We start from the raw sequence: 22,283 nt of genomic DNA, 5'->3' as shown, positions 1-22,283 counted from the left end.
CAGTGGCCCTGTCATTCTGGAGTAACAAGTAGCTATTCAAACTGACCTCTGTTACCTACTTAATGTACTGCGCTTACCCAGCCCAGTCTTTTGGAGGGCTGTGACTGGATTTAAGTGAGGCATAAACTATGTTCTTTCCCTCAGGGTTGATTTTGCCTTTCCAAAATGAATTACAGATTAGGATAAGAAATACTGTTTCAGACAAATGTATGGCTGCCAGGTTAGTGATTGTGATTAGTGATAGTGAATGAATGCTAAAGAATGAAAGTTCCCTTGTGATCTTTTTGAACAAATCTTTTTCTCATTAGCAGTGATATGGAAAACACTAATGTATGTATGAGTGGACACTTTTATAACCTTGTTTATCTTATAGAAAGACTTGTTAGCTCTCCAGCATGGTGGAATGGATGGGATTCACCTCAGGTAACTTTAGCATCTAAGTTAGTCACCTGGACTCCTTCTACGGTAAGCAGAGAAAAAAAGGCACTTCTAAGAAATGATTCACTTCATCTTAGTGTAGATGGCTAAAATACATTATGTAGCTCATACTTTAAAAGTATGAATCTCACCTGCCTTGTCAATGTGGTTGTGCAGTTCTCACATTCATTTGCTTTAAATTCCTGGGTACAGTCTCTATGCTACATATGTGGTAGCTGCAGGACTTGGAAGAGAAAAGACATAAGCAGCAGATAGCTGCCAACATAAACAAGGGTTTGGGAGAAACCACAGCTACTGGGAACATTTGGGTAGAGCTCAGCTATTTCAAAAGAGGTCCCTTTTCTGACTTTGGGCTCTTCAGACACTCAGGGGCATGTTACCCCCTGCAGGCACTCTTCTGACAGCTGCAGTAATTGTGTAGGCAGCTGAAGCAAACCTAGGACCAGGGGAAATCCTGGCTGAAGGGGCATGGAACATGGATAAAACACTTCCATGTCCTGAGCACCTTCACTGGTTTCCTCCTGGGGCCCTTCTCAGTCCCATCTGCCAGTATCACTCCAGGAATCATTAGTGCTCTCTACACAGCATGCTGCCCAGATTGGGAAAGAGAGCACATATGGTGGGTGAACAGGAGGGAGTGGAAGGACAGAGAAAGAGGACTCTGCAGAATCATTTAAAATACACTATCACTTGTTTTCTTGGTTAGTCCCCTATTGCAGATGTCTTATTTGTTTTATAGGGGAATGTTCTTTTCTCAAAATAATAAAGCTTTCCTGTTAAGGAGTGGTTTGAATTAGCAGTAATTCAGAAGAGTTTTTTTTTTTTTTTTTTTAAGAGGGCATAAATGGAGTTATAAAATGCTCTATATTTTAATTTCTTCTACATTCCTTTCATAAGCATATCTGGGTCTTGATGGATGTTCATACCAAACATGTGGCTTAGTTCCAAGCAGCTTTCTTCTTAAAACCCTTGTGTTTTGGGGCATAGCCAGACAGGATGACAGAATATCTATTATTTTTATATCTCATATGTTGAGTTGACAGCATGAAAAATGTTTTTCCTTGGGAGAAAATTAAACATTCCTGTCTAATTTAAAAAGGGGATTGTCTTAAGGACTTGCTTGCTCTAAGCCTCTGTATGCTTTTGGGAGCCTCTTACTGTTCTTTAGGAACTATTGAGTATTCTTTTGCAACCAGCTCTCATCATTTAGGAACTCATTTTGTTACTATAATTGTAAGTGGTTTACAAATTCCTAAAAAATCTCCATGGACATCTAGTGTGTGAACTGGATGAGGAAGAAGTTGGTGTTTGTACAGTGGGATATTAAATATAATATAAAATGTCCTTGGGCAAGATACTGCAGTTTAGTGGCTGATTGTATGGCTCAATCAATACTGCATAAGAAGAAAGATTTCCCTTCAGGTAAAGGGTGTCTTTTTTTTTTCTTTTTTTTCTCCCTAATAAAGCCCCAGGGAAGTTTAGAAAAAAATAGCAAGCACATTTAATAAAACCATAATTGCATTCTCAGAAAAGAGAAAGTTTTCTGAAATAGCAGTGAAATTTATCTCACTCTCCTTCAGGCTAATGAATGATAACATATTCAGTTGGAGAAAGGTATCTTTAGAAACATGACATCATCACAGCTAAATCATGTTGATTGATCCCGTGCAGTAGGCAGGACACTTGTAGCAGTCTCATACAAATTAGTCTCTCTTTGAACTTCACATCCACTGTACATCTCTTTGGATTATTTCTCTCATTGCCATTCTCTCCAGCACTGCAGATTTTGTTGCCATTTTGTGGCTTGGTTTCCAAAGTGGGTGTTGTGCAAAGTGCACAGAGGCTTTAACAGAGCCAGTAAAGTCTCTGGCTGAGCAATCTTGATGCGTTGGTGTTGCTGTAGTTTATACACAGGCATGACGTTTTGAAACAGATTTTATGCCAGATTACAAACACAGAAATAGTGCCCCTTGTTTTCACAGCTAAATAGAGCCTAAGACCAGAAGGGACAGAACAGACATCCAGTCTGAACCCCTGTATATTAAGAGACATGCTATTTAGTCCAAATGAATTAATAGTAAAATAGAATCTTCAGAGGTTGTCTAATCTTCAGAGGTTGTCTGGTCCATATCTTTGCCCCGTGGCAGGGTTAACCACATTTAAAATATTCCTGGCAATGTTTCCAGTGACTAATCATCCTTACCATTAGAAAGGGTTTTTTATGTCTAAGTGAAATTTCTGTGACAGTAGGCCTTAGAAGCATCTTACTGTTACTTCTTACCACAGTGGCCACGGTGGTCACTGAGGTTACAGTTTATTCACTTTCCATCTGCAAGAGCCTTAAGCACTTTGCAAGACTGCTTCTGTTCTCCCCTCAGTCTTTTCTTGTCTAGGCTAGACAGCCTCCCCAGTTCTCAGCCTTTCCTCATTAAAGACAGAAAAATCACTGGGGACTTTGCATCCAAAGAGCGAAACCTGCCTGTGGGCTAACTGTCTAGGTTTAAGGGCTACCAAATATATCACAGAATAGTTGGGGATGGAAGACACCTCTGGAGATCATCTTGTCCAACCCCCTGCTCAGACAGAGTTGGCTAGAACAGGTTGTCCAGGATTGTGTCCAGTCAGGTTTGAATATCTACAAGAAAGGAGACTCTACAACCTCCCAGGGAAACCTGTGCCAGTGTTCAACCACTCTTACAGTGAAGAAGTTTTTCCTCATGTTCAGAAAGAACTTCCTGTGTTTCAGTTTGTGCCTGTTGCCTCTTGTCCTGTCACTGGGCACCACTGAAAAGAGTCTGGATCCATTCTCTTGACACCCTCCCTTCAGATATTTATAGACACTGATAAGATCCCCCTCAGCCTTGCCTTCTCCAGGCTAAACAGGCCCAGCTCTCTCAGCCTTTCCTCATAGGAGAGATGCTCCAGTCCCTTCATCATCTCAGTGGCCCTTTGCTGGACTTGCTCTGCTAGCTCCATGTCCCTCTTGTATTGGGGAGCCCCTGACTGGACCCAGCGCTCCAGATGTGGCCTCACCAGTGTTGAGTAGAGGGGAAGGATCACCTCCCCTGAATCTAGCTTTCTCAGACCGACCATTAAAAAACAGCCCATGGTGTTATCAGGGTCATATTTTGAATCAAATGAGCTAGCAAGCCTGAGCAAGGGCTTCTGGAACATTATATCAAGATAAAAGCAATGGTTAGGTCAAAACTTGATATACCCCCAAACTAAACAGCATTTCACACAAGTAAAGGACAGCAGTGGGTATCTGGTCCCTTGTGTCCCTGGGTGTCCCATCTCATCTGTAGGTACATGAGCCTTTAGACGTGCACATTCCTGATGAATGTATCGTCATGCTTTGAAATGCTTTGACACCCTCCCTTGAGGATCCTGTGTCACTCTGTTAGTTATGCTGGGAGTCTGGGGAGAGTTGCCTTTGGCACCTCAGATAAGTACCCAGAGTTAAGGGAGGAATAACCTCATTCGAGTTAGCATCAGCCCCTGTGGCCCTACTGGGGAAGGAGCCAATGAAGGGCACCCACCAGGTGACCCTCCTAGATGAACCATGGCTATGGAGCACAGGACAGGCCCAAAGTCCCCCTAACCCAAACCATCTACCTTTCTCAGGCATGATGAGAGAAGAAGGTGCACTAACCAAGCACTTCAGATATTTTCTCTACTACCTCAGAGCACCAGATGAACCTTTGGCTCCAGCCTCCACCAGCCTACTGAAGAAAGTAGGAGAAAACAAAGAAAGACAACCTCCCCCCTAAAAAGGAGGAAAAATTATGTGAGGAGAAGCCACCACCACCACCACTACCCTCTCCTCCCAGCGCTGTTAGGCAGTAAAGGTGTTTAAGGATGAATTTTACTTCTGTGTTTGTTCCAATAGAGATTTGAAGAAGTTATGGACATACTAAATTCAAAAGAAGCAATTCTACTCTCCTTCAGGAAAAGTTGCATTTACACAGGGGCAACTTAAAAAATAAAAAGAGATAAGAATTATATGCTGAGTTTATGAAATCTCTATCTTCTGTAAAGATAATAGGGCTATAGACAATAAACCTGGAAAACCTGTGGGAATTTGCAATCACAGAAAGTTTGCTGCTGTTGGGAGTAACAAGAGACAAGAGTCTGCTCTCATTAAAGTCTGCATGAAGGTTTTTTACCATTGATTTCGCTCTGAAAACATCCAAGAATGAAACACTTTGAGAAATAAGCTATTTTTAATTTTTTACTTTCTGATGTAAAAATTCTGAATCAACACAAATTCATAAGAAATTTCAGTGTCACTAAATCTATGCTTTTATTTAAGCAGTCTCATTGAACAAATGCAGGCAAAAGAGGAATCATGCCCAAAGTACTCAAGTGGATATAATAATTTAAATGCAAAATTTAGTCTATTAAAAGTAGAGTGCACACATATATTAGGAAAAGTACTTAGACTTTCAGTCTCTCTCATTTATTACTGAAGTAAATAGCATTTGATTCAAAATGCAGTGATCTAATTCTTTTGTTAAACTCCATTGATTTTAATAGGAAATTACTGTTTTAACCAGGTGCAGAATTAGAAAAAAAATTGTTCTAATGAAGGCCTTTACTTTTACCGACCCCTTCCAGATATCCTTGATTATACTTTGCCATGATCTTTGAAATCATCTTCCAAATCCCTCTCTTCAGAGCCTAAAAGAGTTTTCCCAAACTCTTTAGAGAATACAGTTTCTGAGCACTTGTTGAAATGGGCTCTAATGGTAGTTTGCAAAGTTAGCACTTCTCAGGATATCAATCACATGGGCTGGGACTGTTCATGCTTGTGGACACAACTGCATGACAAATTGGTTTCATGCCAGAAAGTCTAAGTTTTTAAGTAGAACCTCTTAATGTCTGTTTTGACAGCTGGTTATGAGACATGACTATATAAATGCAAGATCATCTAGGAAAGCCAAAGACAATAGACTTGATAGTCCAACAGAATGAAAATTATTTGAGAGAGGTAAAGGGTTTGAGCTATATTTAAGATATATGGGGTTTAAAGTTCTCGCTGACAGAATATTTATTGTAATACATTTATAACTACAGAAAAAAGAAGAATATAATTTTTCAGTAGTTTGAAGAATGAGACATTGGGGAAAAATGTTTCTCCTGGAACAGAAATAAAAAAGCTGTTCACAAACCATAGGCTCAGAGCATAGTCCCCTCACTTGCAGGAACTGACAATATCAGTGATCTGGCATAAAATTATGTTTGGGACTAGGATCAGCTTTGCTTTGATTTCTTTTCTTACCGTTTTATAAAATGCAGTGCAGTGTGAAGGCTAGAAACCAATTTTAATTATTTTTTCTGATAAAGTTATTGAGTCAATGCTTTTTATTGTCATGCATATCTACCCTCTGCTTCTCTCAACAGTCAGGAGATGAAAACAAAGAACAGACTTGGAAAAACAGGCAATGGTATGGATAAAATAGAGAAGCAAAGCTATAGGGCATGTTTTGGGTGAAAAATGTAGAAAAAAGACTTGGGGGAAAAATACAGCTGGAGAGAAGTTGGAAGGTTTTGTGACCTTATGTTATTTTGCAGATATGAGATAGTAATCAAAAACATTTGTCACAATGGTTTGTTTCAACATTTTCAATGTGAAATGTTTCACTTTTCAAATTGAAATGATTTTTTTCTCTCCTTTGATTTCATTAAAATCACTACATTGTTTTAAATGGACAACACTGGAAGCGTGTTGATTTATTAAGCTTCTACAAAAAAGAAAATATCCTGTTCAGCTAGAAATAATTTCTCCTGCCTTGATTCAGCAACATTTTCAAAAGTTTCAGTTTTTAATCTGGCCTGAAATTACTACATATTGCTGGTGCTAATGAATAAAAAAAATCTGTTATTTTCTTAGCTGCTCACGTTAGGTGGTAGCACTGCATATCATCATGAAGAATAAAACAGGCCATACTCAGACTAATAATTAGGAAGGGAAAAGGCACAGAAGAAAATTCTGCATAAAGCCTGGTAGCAATCAAGTCTGTGGTAGGAAAAACAGTCACACAGATTTTGAAGGTAATGTAAACAAAGGGGAAGGAGTAATCATTCGCTGATATAGCTGTAACATAAACACTTCTGTCTTCTTTGAGGAGAAATAAAAAGGTAGGTTTCTAACAGTAATAGCTAACTCTCCTTAACAAGGCGGCCAGCAATTTTTTTTTTCCTGCAACTTTGGCTTAATTTAATTCACTTAGTTTTAGTAGTGGTAAAAAAATAAAAACAAACAAAAAAACCCCCACTGAGGTAGGGAAAGCATTGTTGGAAGAGGGAGGAGAGATAAAGTGAATGTTCATCTTTCCTTAGCCCCTAATGCTTGCACTATGGAAGAAAACTTTGATTTGTGACCTGGGCTCTAAAGGGAAATTCTCTCAGCTGCCTCCATGTTTCCTAACCAAGGCCATCCCCTCCAGCCATTGCAGGATTTGCAGTTAGCCCTGAAAAGACAAAAAAAAAAAAAAAAGATTTTTCTGAAAAGTCTTTCTGAAAGATACCTGCTTTTTTCCCCAACAGTTCTCCTCCACCTAGAGCTGCCTCCTGGCTTGGGTAATTGCAGTAGTGCCTCTGGGTGTAGTGGGGACTGCAGGCACTTTGAGCACTCCATTTCTCTACTAAGTAGAAACTCAATTAGCAGAGCCCCTGTTTCAGTAAACAGCACATTGGCCCTGCTCTCCTGTTCCCCTAATGGAGCCTCCCCCCTCCCCCCCCCCCACACAACTGTTTGCTGCAGGGCACAGCATGCAGTTTGCAGGTGGTCTGGGGATCTACCTCACCTTTATAGATTTTATTAAAAGGGTGATGGTAAGAATGCACAGTGCTTTGTGAGAAATGAGCAGTGTTCTGTAATAGCTTTTCAGTTTTCACAGTGGGGGTCTTCTATTTTTCGAACACTTAATTATCTGCCTTGCATTCTTATTCCTCCATTGCTTTATTGTTACCATTGATTTTTTTGTCGTTACCACAGGTGAGATCAAACATACTGCCTGCCACAAATTTCCGGCTCACATCTTGATATTAGATCCTCCTCTTGTCCCATCTTTTCATGTGATGGGAAGGGGATCAAAGTTGGAAGTGGGTTGTAATGGTCCCTACCACAACCTAGGGCTGATGGAGTCCCCGCTGGGTGCTACTTCTGTAGATGACACTACACAGATATCACACAGCAGCAGTGCAAGGGGACCTCTGTGCCTTGTTTTACAAATCATAGGTTTTTATGCCTGGAAGGCTTAATGCTGTCTGACTACGTGAGCAGCCAGCATTCCCTCTTTTGGCTGCTTTCTATGGCATAGTGGCATAGTTGCTGCTGTATGCTAAATGGATAAGATGTGCTCTGTACCTGTGGGAAATAAGAAAATCAATGCAGCTAGGTCTTTCATGAAACTAGAACTGAGATTTTTTTTAATGCTTTTTGACATAACTTTTGATGAGATAATATTGAGGGAAGGAGTTTTTTCTCTCCTAACAAGGATGCTTGTCCTAGAGTCATGATATTTTTCTTGTAAAAATATAGGACAGTGGAGTACCTAGGATATTTTGATGGGATTTCCCTGACAAAAATCTGAGAGGGATGAGGAAGAGCGAAATGAAGAGGTAGTAGTCCTAGATCTCCTCATATGTTTTTCCTTCCTAGAAGGAAGGAAAATTTAGAAGTTGGAGGAACAGGAAGAAAAGCTGCTCTAATCAGATCTTTGATCAATATCTAGAAACTTGTTTGACAGATGCCATTAAAGCTGGAAATGCAGGTAGATTCTGAAAAGAGTAGGGCTGATCTAACTTAAAGAGGACATTTGACAAAATTATGTAATGTAACACATGGTCCAAGAATAGCACTTCTATTCAATTCTATAGAACAAGAACAAGGCAACTTACTGCGAAATTGAAAGAAAGCCATTTTAAAACTGATAAAAGAAAATGCTTTGTTATACAATACACTGTTAGCCTGGAACTCATCATGATTCCCACCATAGGCAGCTTTTGGCTGGGGTAACTGTGACTTGCTGGAACAATGCTGATGGTAAAACACTAAAATAAAATCAGCACTCAAATGTCCATAGACACTAGTGAATATTAAATCATATATTCTTGTCTCTTACAATCTCCTTATTAACAAAGGCAAGTGGATTTTGCTTTTAATGAAGTATAAAATAAATCAATAAAAGATGCTGCCCTTCAACAGAGCTAGTCCTTGTTTCTGTGAAATGCTTGCAAAAACAGTTATTTTTCCATTGTGCTCTAATTTCAGGCCTGTTGCTTAGAATATGTGCCCAAACAGTTGGACAAGATGACTCAAAAACACATCACTAGTGTTTTAGATGACAATGATAAACTCTTACAATAACAACAAACTTTATTATTTTCTCTTCTGTTCAGAAAGCATATTATGTTATACTTCTATTTTGGGTTTCTAGACTTCTGTAACCAAATTTCTTGTTTTATTTTATTTATTCAAGTTTTTTACCATGTACATAGAGGTTATCATATATAATCAAATGAAATTTCTAGAGTGGAGGAAGAAAACAGGAATAAATCTTGAGATGTCTTGGCTTTCCAAAGGTTAAAGGACCCTGTAAGACAGGAGAATCCACAGCTTTGTTCTTTTCCACTGATTTTTATTTTATGCTTGTGTTTCACTGCCATTCTCTATGTTTATCTGAAGCATCTGAACAAGACACTTTGGAGACCATCTGCCATCGATTTTATTTTCATTGCACTGCACTAATAGCAAAATCACTTATCTTTGAGAGCTTTATCCAATAAAAAAAAATGTCTAGCTGTGATTGTGTGTGAGGTGGATGTCTCTCTTACTGAACACGGCTCATAGAAATAACTTGGGTTTCCATCTGGTGTAATGAAATTAAAATCTGCGTCCCACTGATCCGTGAGCCCTATGGGCTAGCTGCATGTTTGTTGGCTGAAGTGGAGCATAAAGATAAATGGCTCCTCTGCCAGTGACGTGCACTGGAATGAGGTAAGAGGCAGAGAGCCGCGGCTGAGCTCCACACCTGGCGCTAGCTGCTGTGAGGGAGGAGAAAGTAGGGAGGGAGGAGGGAGTGCTTGTAAGGAGGTCAAGGTGCCTCCTACTTGTGTGAGTGCAACTGAATGCTTACTGCAAGAGCAGGGAGCAAAACCAGCATGACTGAGGTATGACAAGATGGCTTGAAGAATTGCCTCCAGTTCGTTTCCCTTCTGCCCAAATTCTGAACTTGGTGGCAGCCAGAAATGCTCCACTACATCCTCAGAAGAAAAAAATGTTTTCTTTCCATTTAAGCTCCACGTCTTAGGGAATAGATTTTGGAAAATATTCTCTTGGATATATGCTAAATTTGTCTATTGTACATTGTTGCTTGTGGAGATTTAAATTAGAATGATACAAATGTTTTCTTTTGTCTTCTTAGTTTATAGGTGAGGTTCTTTAATTAACAGAGGGTTTTTTTGTCTATTCTATAACTTTCTGTGATTCAGTGTAAACATTCTACTTTATTCTGTATCTACTCTTGTGTAATATATGCCTATTATTTTATTTAATTCCATCTACCCTAAAAAAGGAAGTCAGCTCTCAATTATTCATTTAGAGCTTAACCTTCAAATAGGTGTGCAAACAACTGGATCGGTCAAAAGGGTACTTACAGAATACTGAGTAGGATTAAATAAATCAGAAAGCTTCAGCTGCTTCCAAGGACATTTTCTCTCTCCTTATGCTTCCAGTGAAACAAATACGAAAGATTTGTTGTGAAGAGCTCTCTCAGTAACAGAAGATCATCTTAAACAATACCATCTCCCACTCCAGACTCTTGATGGGCCTTCACTTCTGCACAGAGCTGTGTCAGTTGGAGATACATGTGCCCAGCCTGCTCATTACCAGCCCCCTCGCTGGAGGTTGCTTTCTTCGTGTTCCCACCAACAGTGCAGTTTGCATGAGCATTCGCCGCTCTGCTTTGGTGAACTTCAACATTTTCAATGAGTGGTTTGACTTAGCCTGATGGAGTGGATTAAGAAATGCTTCATATGAACCGCTCTGCTGGCAGAGCTGGGGAGGCAGCGATCTCCAGGAGGGAGTGACCATAAATTTGGCAAAGTGAGTCATCTTTTCCCCTGGCAGAACTGGATCTAGAAGATGGTGTCTGGCTGTAGTCTTAGCATGGCTTTGCTGTGAGACCGTCCCAGGGGAGAGCGACCCTGAGCTGTGGCAATGCTGGGACGGCACTTCCCCCTGTCCCTGGTACCCTGGCCATGCCCGGGGACCAGCAAGGACTGCAGTGCGCAGTGCCCTGGGTAACCCAGCTGTACAGAAATCTAGGCTCAAATCTACATTCAGCAGGCATTTATACCATAGGGCAACACAAACTGTTGGGCTTGATGGTCTGTGAATAATTTATCATAAGTTCCAGGTAGTTTTGCTTAAAAAGAGTGAAAGGTCTGACTTCAGCAGCCAGTCAGCCAGGGAATCCTACAGCTCCTGTCCTAAAGCACTCAGTTCTAAAAATAATAATCAGATTTTAAAAGGTATGGTAGTGAACTCTAACAACAAGGTAAAATTTCCTGGAATTATAAGTTTAAATAAGACTTGGAAAAATATTCAGCAACTATTTTGATTTTATCATTTATTATTTATACACTGAGGCAAAGTGCACGGGGGCACTCGTGTATGATTGAAGAGATATGATTAATGGACACCAGCTTATCAGTTAGGCCTGAATTATATACCCATATGCTTATTGTTTCCACTCTGAAGCTCATGTGTTAGATTTTAGAGGGTTTAATCTAAGGCGTGAGTAACTGCAGAGTATGAACTAAAATACAGCAAGGGTTATACCACAGTATTTCCATATTAATGTGTATAAATGTATTCTTATTTCAGAGCCTCTGTGAAGATAGATAGTATACACATTAAAAAGAAAAGCAAGCAGAAGAAATATTTAAAGAAATACAGAAAAGGAAGATTAAGAAGGAAGATACACTGGCTACTCCTGTAATGTATTTGAGGGCCTGAAGTGACCTGGCAGTGCTATTTTCCCTCTACTCCCAGGAAGCACCTCTCAGAGAGCTGTCCTGTAATGAAAGCCACCAGTGAAGTGCACATGATGCTCATCCTGCTCACTCTGCCCTGAGCAAGATAAGGGAGTGGTTGGGCCAGAGGGACTTAGTGTGTATTTTCCAAAGGGAGAAATGGTGTTTATCATGGTAAAGGTGATTTTTATTTGAATCTCTTGTGACCTTTCAGTAAGACCTACTGCACACACATTTGACCTTTCAAGAGTCCAGCTGCTGCAGAGCTTGCAAAGTACATGTTTAACTCTGCTATTTGCAAGCAGAGTTGTTGTGTATTTATAATGCAGGATAAGGTCTTGGACAAAAACCTGAGGGCCACGTCACCTCACGTGTTCTAGACCCAGGATTGCGTTAATGTGGTTTTAGAGCTGAGTTTCTTAAAGCAATGCACTGATTATTTTTAAAAGTTAATTATATTAGTACCCATTTTGAGCCAATACTCAAAGTTGTCCTGGGTAGAACTGCCCAGGCATGCAAATATCTCTACTGGGTAACCTTTACTGTACTATTTGCATTAAATAGGAAAATAAATGAAGTTTAATTATTAATATAGCTGATTATTATATTTCAAATATCACATTATATTTCTATATGTTAACTAATGCTTATTAATTGCTTGGGAGAAGTGCAATATTGGTTGTGCATAATAGCGATGCTGTAGCCTTCATGGGAAACCCTTCACAGCACGCTGTTTCCTCTTGTTATTGAGTCAATCTCCAACTCCATCATAGCTGTCCCCAACAAGACCAAAACCCTCCTGAGAAGGAAGCCTCTTGGGCACAGACCATAACATGTTTTGTGGTGTTGCAGGGAGTAGTGATGATCTCAGTCTTTCATGCTTTCCTCTTGTGCCACGTTATTGTTGTGGCTTTTAGGAACCCAGTGTGCTGCAGCCTTTTTGGCAGATGTGCTGCATTCACAGGTCACCTATGTTTGTTGCTTGAGGACTCAAGTCTCCCCTTAACTGTTTGTGGTGAAGAGGAGGTTGGCTGGAGAAGTGAAGCTGACCTGTGGTCAGGCACTGGGTTTGTTTGCTCTTCATCCCTTTGTATCAAAGAGTTGGTTCAAGAGGGATCTGGCAGGGATCTTTGCATAGCTATGTACATACATAGCTACAAATATCCTGTGTTCTGCTCGCTGGAGAAACAAGGAGCACCAGCCCACGCAGCAGAAGGTTGGAAGCTTGGGTAAGTCCTAACTCGTGCTAACTAGTACTACTAATAAACATCACAGAAATGATACAAAGCTGGATATGCAGATTTGTTTACACACAAAATCGCTTGGGAAAAGGGTTTCAGAGAAGTGTATTTCAATGGTATAAAAATGCTCTGAATGTTCTTGCTTTCTTCAAAATGTGTCTGAAGCTCTAAATCAGCACAGCTGACTTTGTGACTTTCCTTTTGGAAGTGGCTACACTATTAAGGATCAGTATCCTGGAACTACTTTAGTAAAGAAATCCTTATAGTAAAGGAATTCTTAAAAGAAATATACTGTGAAACCTTTTCTTACATAATAGTAGTCTGAATTCATGTTATTGGTGATAGCAGCAAAATGAGGAGGAGTGTGGCTAATTTGGCTGATGATGGTTCCACCTTATGGGAACCATTTATCTGAATTGCTGTTTGCTCTGAATTTTCACCCGGCCTCCCTGTGAAAAGTCAATTAATACCTACTTTTGCTGTCTCTGTCTTAGAATTACAGAATATGCCTCTGGACCTGATATATGATTCTTTTATATTGTTTCACTAACAGGTGGTGCAGCCCTGATAGGCTAGTGTTAAGGCATGAATTACCCAGCTTAATTACATTAGTATCCATTACATTAGTTACTGAGCCCATCACTTAGAATATTTAATTTTAGAAAAAGAATGGAGGAGCTTATGTTTGCTAATTATAACACGTCACTCATCATGAGACTGAAAAGCAATTTAATGTTTCAGTGTAGGATCTCTTATGCCTAACTGTAGCCTCCAAGACTAAGACACAGAGGATCTAGACTAACAGAGATACCCATTTAGCCCCTGTTATGTAAGTGGAGAAAAACACACAATTTCTCAGAGTAAATTTCTCAGTGATACCTAGATGCTTATTTTAGATATACTTCACTGATTATGGAAAAGCCTACCTGACTAGTTTAGACTAAATGCTCAACATTTAAATTAGATGTGGCAAATCCTAGTCTCACTCTTGTAGCAAAGCGGACCACATGGTAGGACGACAGCCAGTTAGTAACAGCCATGGCTAGCAGAAATGACATTTGAATCACTGAGGTAAGACTTATATTAAATAATCAAGGAATAAAGCCTGAGGAATCAGCACAAGTATGTCATGAACTTACCTGTTTATGCTGTCTTGGTCTGCACCCTTATTTGCACCACTGGTTCAGACTCACAAAGCCTGAATGCCCCCTGTGTCCCTGGGTGTAGATATCATTCTTTGGCATCACCTGGTCAATAGGAAACACTAGACACGGGTGAGCTATATGGAAGTTAGCTTCTCTGAATCTAGCCATTGTGTCCACATTGATCCCCCTTTTTGCATTAAATATGTTTCAGGTATAATTCTGTCAACGTAAGTGGTAAGAGGTGGACTCTTTTTGAGAATTCTGCAGTGAGTCAATTGGCAGTGACTAGAGGAAACAGAAGTGTGCTGATATGGAACTCAAGAAGACTTTCGAATATCTGTTGTTTTCCTGTTTTTTAATTAGGCTGTGAATATTAGGTTGTAGTAAATGGGGCACAGTACTCATGGTACTGATCAGGATACAATGGCAGACATTTCTAACTGCATTAAAATTAGAAAAGCTTGTTTAGAAAACTCTCAACATAGAATCTAATACAACATAGACAAAATACTCATTTTATGGTTTCATAATTAGTAGCTTGATTGACTGAATATTTGTGATAAGCTATTCAAAAGCTAGTCAAAAATGATGCTTTGAAAGTTCCAATGGAATGAGGGGGATGCTCAAATCCTAGGAAACAACATTTCAACAGCACTAGAATAGGAATATGCTCTTTGTATGAAGAAGGTATGTTGCTAGCTCCTTTGCTTAATGACTGTTTTTTTCAGTTGGGAATTGGAAACAGAGTTAAGGAGCCAGTGGTATTCCTTTCTTTCTTTATAGCTAGATGAGATCCTGAGGCTATGAGAAAGGTGACATTTCTGAAACTTCAGTTCCTGGTATGGGAAGGCTGCAAATCATTTCTTTGTGAATGGGAGAGGCTATTTAAAAGCTAATGCATGGCCCCAATTTATCCAGAGTATTAAATACAGATCTTGGATACTATTGAGAGTAAAAGAAGAAAACAATAGGAAATTCTTGTGCACAATTCAAATTTGCCTGTGGGTAACAGATGTCATAGAATTAGTTGAGAATTATACAAACTTGGCTCTGCATTGCATAGTGATTTTTGGTCTCTTTCAAACTGCAGTGTGTGCCTGTGCATTTAGTGACTATATTTTCACGTTGCCTCTAATCAGTTCATGTATGCCAGTCCTTTTGTTACTTTATTAGAGGCTAAGCTTAAAGAGCAAGCTGTATGCAAATCCTTTGACACTGCTGACTTTCCATCTGTGCTTGAACTAACTGATAATGCAGATATAATGGTGCGGTAACACAGCTTACTGAGGAGCATATCGTGTCATCAGAAAACATTTCTATACGCAGTTCATGAGAAGTGCAAGATGCAGAAATTGCTGGCAAAGGAAGTGAGTGTACCCTGGAATAAACACAGAGTAGAAAGAAGTCTGTGTTTTCTTCTGAGCTCTACTCTGGGGCCATTTTTAAATCCAGATTTGTGGTCCATCTAGATGGCAACTCCTGCTGCTGTTAAGCGTGTCTCCTGGAGAGCATGTGAGGAGGCTGCTGGGGAGCTCGGCAGGTCACAGTGGCTGTGTCCTGGCTGCTCCTTGAGCAGTCTTGGAGGGTGCTGGGGGAGCAACCGTTGTTTCCTCCAGAACAGCAGCTGGGGAAAGAAGGGCTGACTGCTTTCCTCCAACAATTAGGAGGTTTTCCAAGGGATCTGTAGTGCCTCAGTAATGAAGGTACATCTGCTTCTTTCGGTGGTTAGGCTGGGCACTCTGTACTCTTTTGCTGTGCTCCCCTGAAGGTGGTGGTTTTGCAGCTAACAAAGATACCTGCTGCCGTTCCCACCTTTCTTCTTTTTTTTCTTTTTTTTCTCTGCCTATAGAAATTCCTGCATTGATTACTCAAGGGTCAGCTTTGCTAATGTTTCTGTCTTTCAATGATTTTTTTAATTAATGAAAATTACAATTTAGATGTGATCATGTGTACCCAGAAGTTGGGCCCAAGGATCTATAGGCTTCTAAAAAAGGACCCTAGAGGGACGCGTATGCAAATGGATGGTACCTATGAATATCGACGGTGACAGATTTCCTGTACCTGTCCAGTTCATCCTTTGCTTACTCTGCTTCTCTGCCAAATCCTATGCTTGCGCTCTGGCAAGGGTATACATGTATGTCATTTTATAAAAAGGCTAGACAGAGCTATACAGGCATACCTTGGAGATATTGTGGGTTCAGTTCCAGACCACCGCAATAAAGCGAATATCGCAGTAAAGCGAGTCACACAAATTTTTTGGTTTTCCAGTGCATATAAAAGTTATGTTTACACTATACTGTAGTCTATTAAGTGTGCAATAGCATTATGTCTAAAAAAACAATGTACACACCTTAATTAAAAAGTCCTTTATTGCTAAAAAATGCTAACCAGCATCTGAGCCTTCGTCGTAATCTTTTTGTTGATGGAGGGTCTTGCCTCGATGTTGATGGCTGCTGACTGCTCAGGGTGGTGGTTGCTGAAGGCTGGGGTGGCTGTGGCAATTTCTTAAAATAAGGCAGCAATGAAGTTTGCCTCATCAATTGACTCTTCCTTTCACAAAGGATTTCTCTGTAGCATGCGATGCTGTTTGATAGCATTTTACCCACAAGAGAACTTCTTTCAGAATTGTAGCCAATCCTCTCAAGCCCTGCCGCTGCTTTATCAACTAAGTTTATGTCATATTCTAGATCCTTTGTTGTCATTTCAACAATGTTCACAGCATCTTCACCAGGAGTAGATTCTATCTCAAAAAAACGCTTCTTTGCTCATCCACAAGAAGCAACTCCTCATCTGTTCAAGTTTTATCATGACATTGCAGGAATCCAGTCACATCTTCAGGCTCCACTTCTAGTTCAAGTTCTCTTGCTGTTTCCACCACATCTGCAGTTACTTCCTCCACTGAAGTCTTGAACCCCTCAAAGTCATCCATGAGGGTTGGAATCAACTTCTTCCAAACTCCTGTTAATGTTGATATTTTGACCTCCTCCCATGAATCACAAATGTTCTCAATGGCATCTAGAATGGTGAATCCTTTCCAGAAGGTTTTCGATTTACTTTGCCCAGATCCATCAGAGGAATCACTATACATGGCAGCTATAGCCTTATGAAATGTATTTCTTAAATAATAAGAAGACTTGAAAGTCAGAATGACTTCTTGATCCATGGGCTTCAGAATGGATGTTGTGTTAGCAGGCATGAAAACAACATTAATCTCATTGTACATCTCCATCAGAGCTCTTGGGTGACCAGGTGCATTGTCAATGAACAGTAATATTTGAGAGGAATCTTTTTTTCTGAGCAGTAGGTCTCCACAGTGGGCTTAAAATATTCAGTAAACCATGTTGTAAACAGATGTGCTGTCATCCAGGCTTTGTTGTCCATTTATAGAGCACAGGCAGAGTCGATTAAGCATAATTCTTAAGGGCCCTAGGATTTTCAGCATGGTAAATGAGCATTGGCTTCGACTTAAAGTCACCGTGTTAGCCCCTAACAAGAGAGTCATCCTGTCCTTTGAAGCTTTGAAGCCAGGCATTGACTTCTTTTCTCTAGCTATGAAAGTCCTACATGGCATCTTCTTCCAACAGAAGGCTGTTTTGTCTACACTGCAAATCTGTTGTTTAGTGTAGCAGCCACCTTCATCAATTATCATAGCTAGATCTTCTGGATAACTTGCTGCAGCTTCTACATCAGCACTTGTTGCTTCACCTTGCACTTTGATGTTATGGAGATGGCTTCTTTCCTTCAACCTCATGAACCAACCTCTGCTAGCTTCCAGTTTTTCTTCTGCAGCTTCCTCACCTTTCTCAGCCTTCACAGAAGTGAAGAGAGTTTGGGCCTTGCTCTGCATGAGGCTTTGGCTTAAGGGAATGTTGTGGCTGGCTGGATCTTCTATCCAGACCACTAAAACTTTCTCCATATCAGCAAGAAGGCTGTTTCCTTTCTTATCATTTGTTTGTTCACTGGAGGAGCACTTTTAATTTCCTATCTCGGCTTTCAACAAGCCTTCCTCACTAAGCTGAATCATTTCTAGCTTTATGATTTAAAGTGAGAGATGTTTGACTCTTCCTTTCACTTGAACACTTAGAGGCCACTGTAGGGTTATTAATTGCCCTAATTTCAATATTGTGTCTCAGGGAATAGGGAGGCCCAAGGAGAGGGAGAGAGATGGGGGAACGGCTGGTCGGTGGAGCAGTCAGAACACACACAACACTGATTGATTCAGTTCACTGTTTTATATGGGCATGGTTCGTGGCACCCCAAAACAATTAATTACAATAGTAACATCCAAGATCACTGATCACAGATCACCATAACAGATATAATAATAATGAAAAAAATTGAAATATTGCGAGAATTACCAAAATATGACAGAGAGACACGAAGTGAGCACATGCTGTTGGAAAAATGTTGCTGATAGACTTGCTCGACTCAGGGTTGCCACAAACCTTCAGTTTGTAAAAAATGGTATCTGCGAAGCGCAATAAAATGAGGTATTCCTGTAATATTTGTTATGCTGATGTAGCCAATATCAATAGTTTGTAGTGGAAAACTGATGAGTCTTTTATTATTTTAAGCCAGGATAAAGAATAAAGGTCAAATCAAAATAAAGATTGGCAGTCCACTAATTTGAAAAGAATTGTCTAATGTATATGAATTTCACTCAGACCAAACGATTTCCTGGATGTTTGTTTCATTGAGGAGAAGGGAAAAAAACCCACAAAAATGTTACAGTACTTGTATAAGAGCAAATTACATATTGCTTATGAAGATGGCCTCTTAAGGCAGTAAATCTTTATTCTTCCTGTTTTTCTTCTGTTCTTCTAGAGGACCATTTCAGATATATTTGGCTTGGAACTAACCCAAACTTGGGATTTCTTATTTCTAGGAAGTTTGGTCTTTTCAAATTTTGCTCTGGAGAGATGTGGAATAAAACAGTTCTTTTTCCTCTTAAAACTTTCACAAATAAAAAAAAAAGAAAGATAAAAATGGTTATGGTTATAATTTAGAGAACTTTAAAGCTTTTCCAACACAGCATGTATTTCCCCAGACTCTGGCACCAACTGAAAGGAACTGCCACTTTTGTCAGCTGCTTGCTTTGAGCAAAAAGAATGCAAAGTGAAGTAGCAGAAGTGTCAAGTTTAGGAAACAACTGAGGCTTCCAGGGCTTCAGAAGGTCCTCCATCATGAGAAATGCTCTTCAGCAGCTCTTAGATCTTTAGTTTTCCCTGCAATCTAATGATCTTGTATATTTTTGTAATATTTTGGGCCTGATGAATCTGTATTTTGTAAAGAGTATCTGGGATTTTTGGTGTAAACACTTTCCTCTAGTCCTTATGCAATTGTGAGTGAAGGTACTCCATAAAAATGAGTGCCAAAGCCTGATCCTGTGGGCAAACCTCAAATGAAGGAGTAATGTCTATTGCAGCTGGCCCAAACTTTCTCCTCAGCCTGTGAAGAGGCCACACATTGCGTCTTAACCATTATCCTGGGCACAGAATAGAAGAGGGGCCTGATGCTTCTTCCATATGTAGTTTTGTGCACTGATGTATTTGCAATCACTCAGATGTTTTGGGTGGGATACATTTCCCTTTCAGTTTAGATCTTCATAATGCAGATGTCTACATCTGAGCTAGAAGTAGGGATGTACTTTGTAGTCAACAGAGCAAAGTAAGCATTCCTAGGGCATGATACATATGGCCCATATTAGACAACTGTTTTTCTCCACTATCTATAAAGGAAATCTAGATAACCAGCTGTGATGTAGACACCAACACAGCAGAGGACATGGTGCTCTGGACTCTTGCCTTGATCTGCTCACAGACTGACTTCCCTGACAATTTGCTGACTACAGGGTATGCTTGACTATGTACTGACAACAAAAGTTTTCCTGTAGAGATGCGTGTGTCAGTAGCACCACGACAGAGGTCATAACAAAGATTCTCTTGCACAATTCTGCCTACATTTAGGGGTTTCTTGTCCAATGGTGGATGAATGTTATAATCTGTCATAAAAGTCTTGTGTAGTGGGATTTCTTTTTTTTTTAAGGTTTATGTCCAGGCCCTGTACAGATGGAAGTGTATCTGATCTCCTCTTCTGGCTGATTTGCTGAGACGTGTTCCACCACTAATCTGCAAAGCAATGGCTTTTATTTTGAAAAATTGGCATGTAGAGGCAAATCTGGCCCCAGCACTGCAGATGCATAAAGCGCTTTGGCAGAGGGATGAATGTGGTTCTGCTGCACAGAGTTTACATCTCTCTGCAAAATACAATCATTCTCTCCTTAGGATTTCTGTAGAAGAGAGCATGGTGCTGATGGTGGGGGTGAATTTTGCTTTTTTCACATTCATCCTTGGGGCTGATTCATTGCATTTTCCCAAAGCCTGTGAGAAAGAGAACTCTGAAACCACTTTTGCATTTAATGAAGATGAAGGGCTATTTGGAGACTTCAGAAAAAGTCTTATTGTTATTAGTGAAGGGGTGGAATAAACATCTGCTACCAAGTCCTTTTTTGCATAAGATAGCATTTAGAAGTTGTTTCATGCCTGTAAAAAACATGTCTGAGAAACATGCTTACCTTTAAAAGATAGAATACTGGAGAGGGAAGTTTTATCTGAATTCGTTAAAATGAGATATAGCAGAACAGTAATATTTCAGATTCCCTGTGAAAAAAGGGCTGAACCATAGAGAACAAGGCCTAGGATAGGGACAGCATTGTCTTTAAGTGACTTTCTTGTCAAATTATTGAGGGTTGAAGTGAAGAAATGCTGTTCTAATAGGGGATCTGAATATGAAACCATTATTTTGTCCTCATGCTATTATGACCCAGGTTTAATGATTCTTCAAATGAACTACTTCAGCTGAGAAACATTCATAAAAATGTTCTGCTTATGCTGCTTTGCTGGGCTTTCAAGAGTATAAAACTGAAAAGAGCTTAGGTTTATTTATTTTCCATAAAATAAGTGGAAATAAGTTAATGATGGGCACAGGAATTCAAATCAGTGAATAAGACATTGATGTTCCTACATGGTCATGTAATTGAACAGAATTGTGTTTTGACGACAGTGATATGCTCCCAGAAAAATGGGTGGAATTTTGAGTTTCATGTAAAGATCTGCATTGCTGAGAAGTATGTACAAATTTTCACCAGATGTGAAGGCCCTGTCCATCATTTTGGTCGGAGCTTTGTGAATTGTCAGCCCAGAAGAAACCACTTAGTTTGAGAATTGCCTCACTCAGGCTGGCTGAAACTTAAATGTCTATGTTGATGTGAATAGTCTAATACTCCCTTTGGAGTCAATGGAAAAAAACAGATGCTTCCAATAAACAATTTGTCTGACCTATTGTGAGGATTAAATACATCACCCTCTGCAAGTGCCTATTTTCATGGTAAAGGAAACCTGAGGTACTGACTTTAGTTTTAAATGATGTATTTTTAAATCCCTAACTTTGGGCAAATGAATCCCACTACTAAAATGACTTTTGGATGTGAACTGCTGGACTTCTGTGTGTTACTTTTTTGAGCTAAAACATTTTAGGAAAAAAAAACCCACCAAATTTTGTTGGTTTTTCTTTTTAATAATTAGTCATGACAAATCTACCACATTTTTTAGTAACTGATCCAATTGTTAATTATGTTTATTGTGTTTTTTAAAGTCTTTATTTGTGTTTTTTAAAGTCTTTATTTATAGTCTGAATTAGTCTAACTTCAACTTTTAACTGGTAGAGTTATTAAACCCTGTCCTGTTCCAGTGAGCTATTACATAAGCTTTGTCCCCATGCAGTCCCATGCAGTGCAAGTGGGGATTAATCTCACATAAATTTACTAGTTTCAGAATCAGATGATTAGTCTGAACTAATCATTTAGTTTCCCCCCAATACCCATGGATACTGATAATGATTTATCCAATCTGTCTGGGACATCTATTTTATGCTGGAGTAAAAGCATCCTGCAGTGATGATACCTTCTCTTTCCACTGATTATAGAGGGGCATCTGGAATAGGTAGCTTACACTATATAGCTAAGTCTTAAATACCTAAAATCAGGTGAAATAAATTCCTCTCTGAGATGGGTTTACATCATCCTTGACCTTCACTTTGGTAAATTAAACAGACAAATCTGCTAGAATCCCTCTGTACAGAATTTACTTTCTTTTTTTTCTTTCCCTCCCCTYCCCTCCCCTCCCCTCCCCTCCCCTCCCCCCTTAGTCTGTTATGTTATTCTTTGAACTCCCTTGAGTGTTTTAACACTCCTTTTGAAGAGCGGATGCCAGAACTGGACACTATTCCAGAAAATAACATATTGTCCTACTCCTACTTGAGATTCCCAATTTAAATTGTAAGAATGACATTAGTGTGTTGCTCTGGGATATTGGAACGATTTAGTTATCTGCCATGACCCCCAAATCCTTTCCCAATA

The sequence above is a fragment of the Apteryx rowi genome, unplaced genomic scaffold (genome assembly GCF_003343035.1).
Source record: "Apteryx rowi isolate R43461 unplaced genomic scaffold, aptRow1 scaffold_604, whole genome shotgun sequence".
Classification (NCBI taxonomy): Eukaryota; Metazoa; Chordata; class Aves; order Apterygiformes; family Apterygidae; genus Apteryx; species Apteryx rowi.
This window is presented reverse-complemented; position numbering follows the sequence as displayed.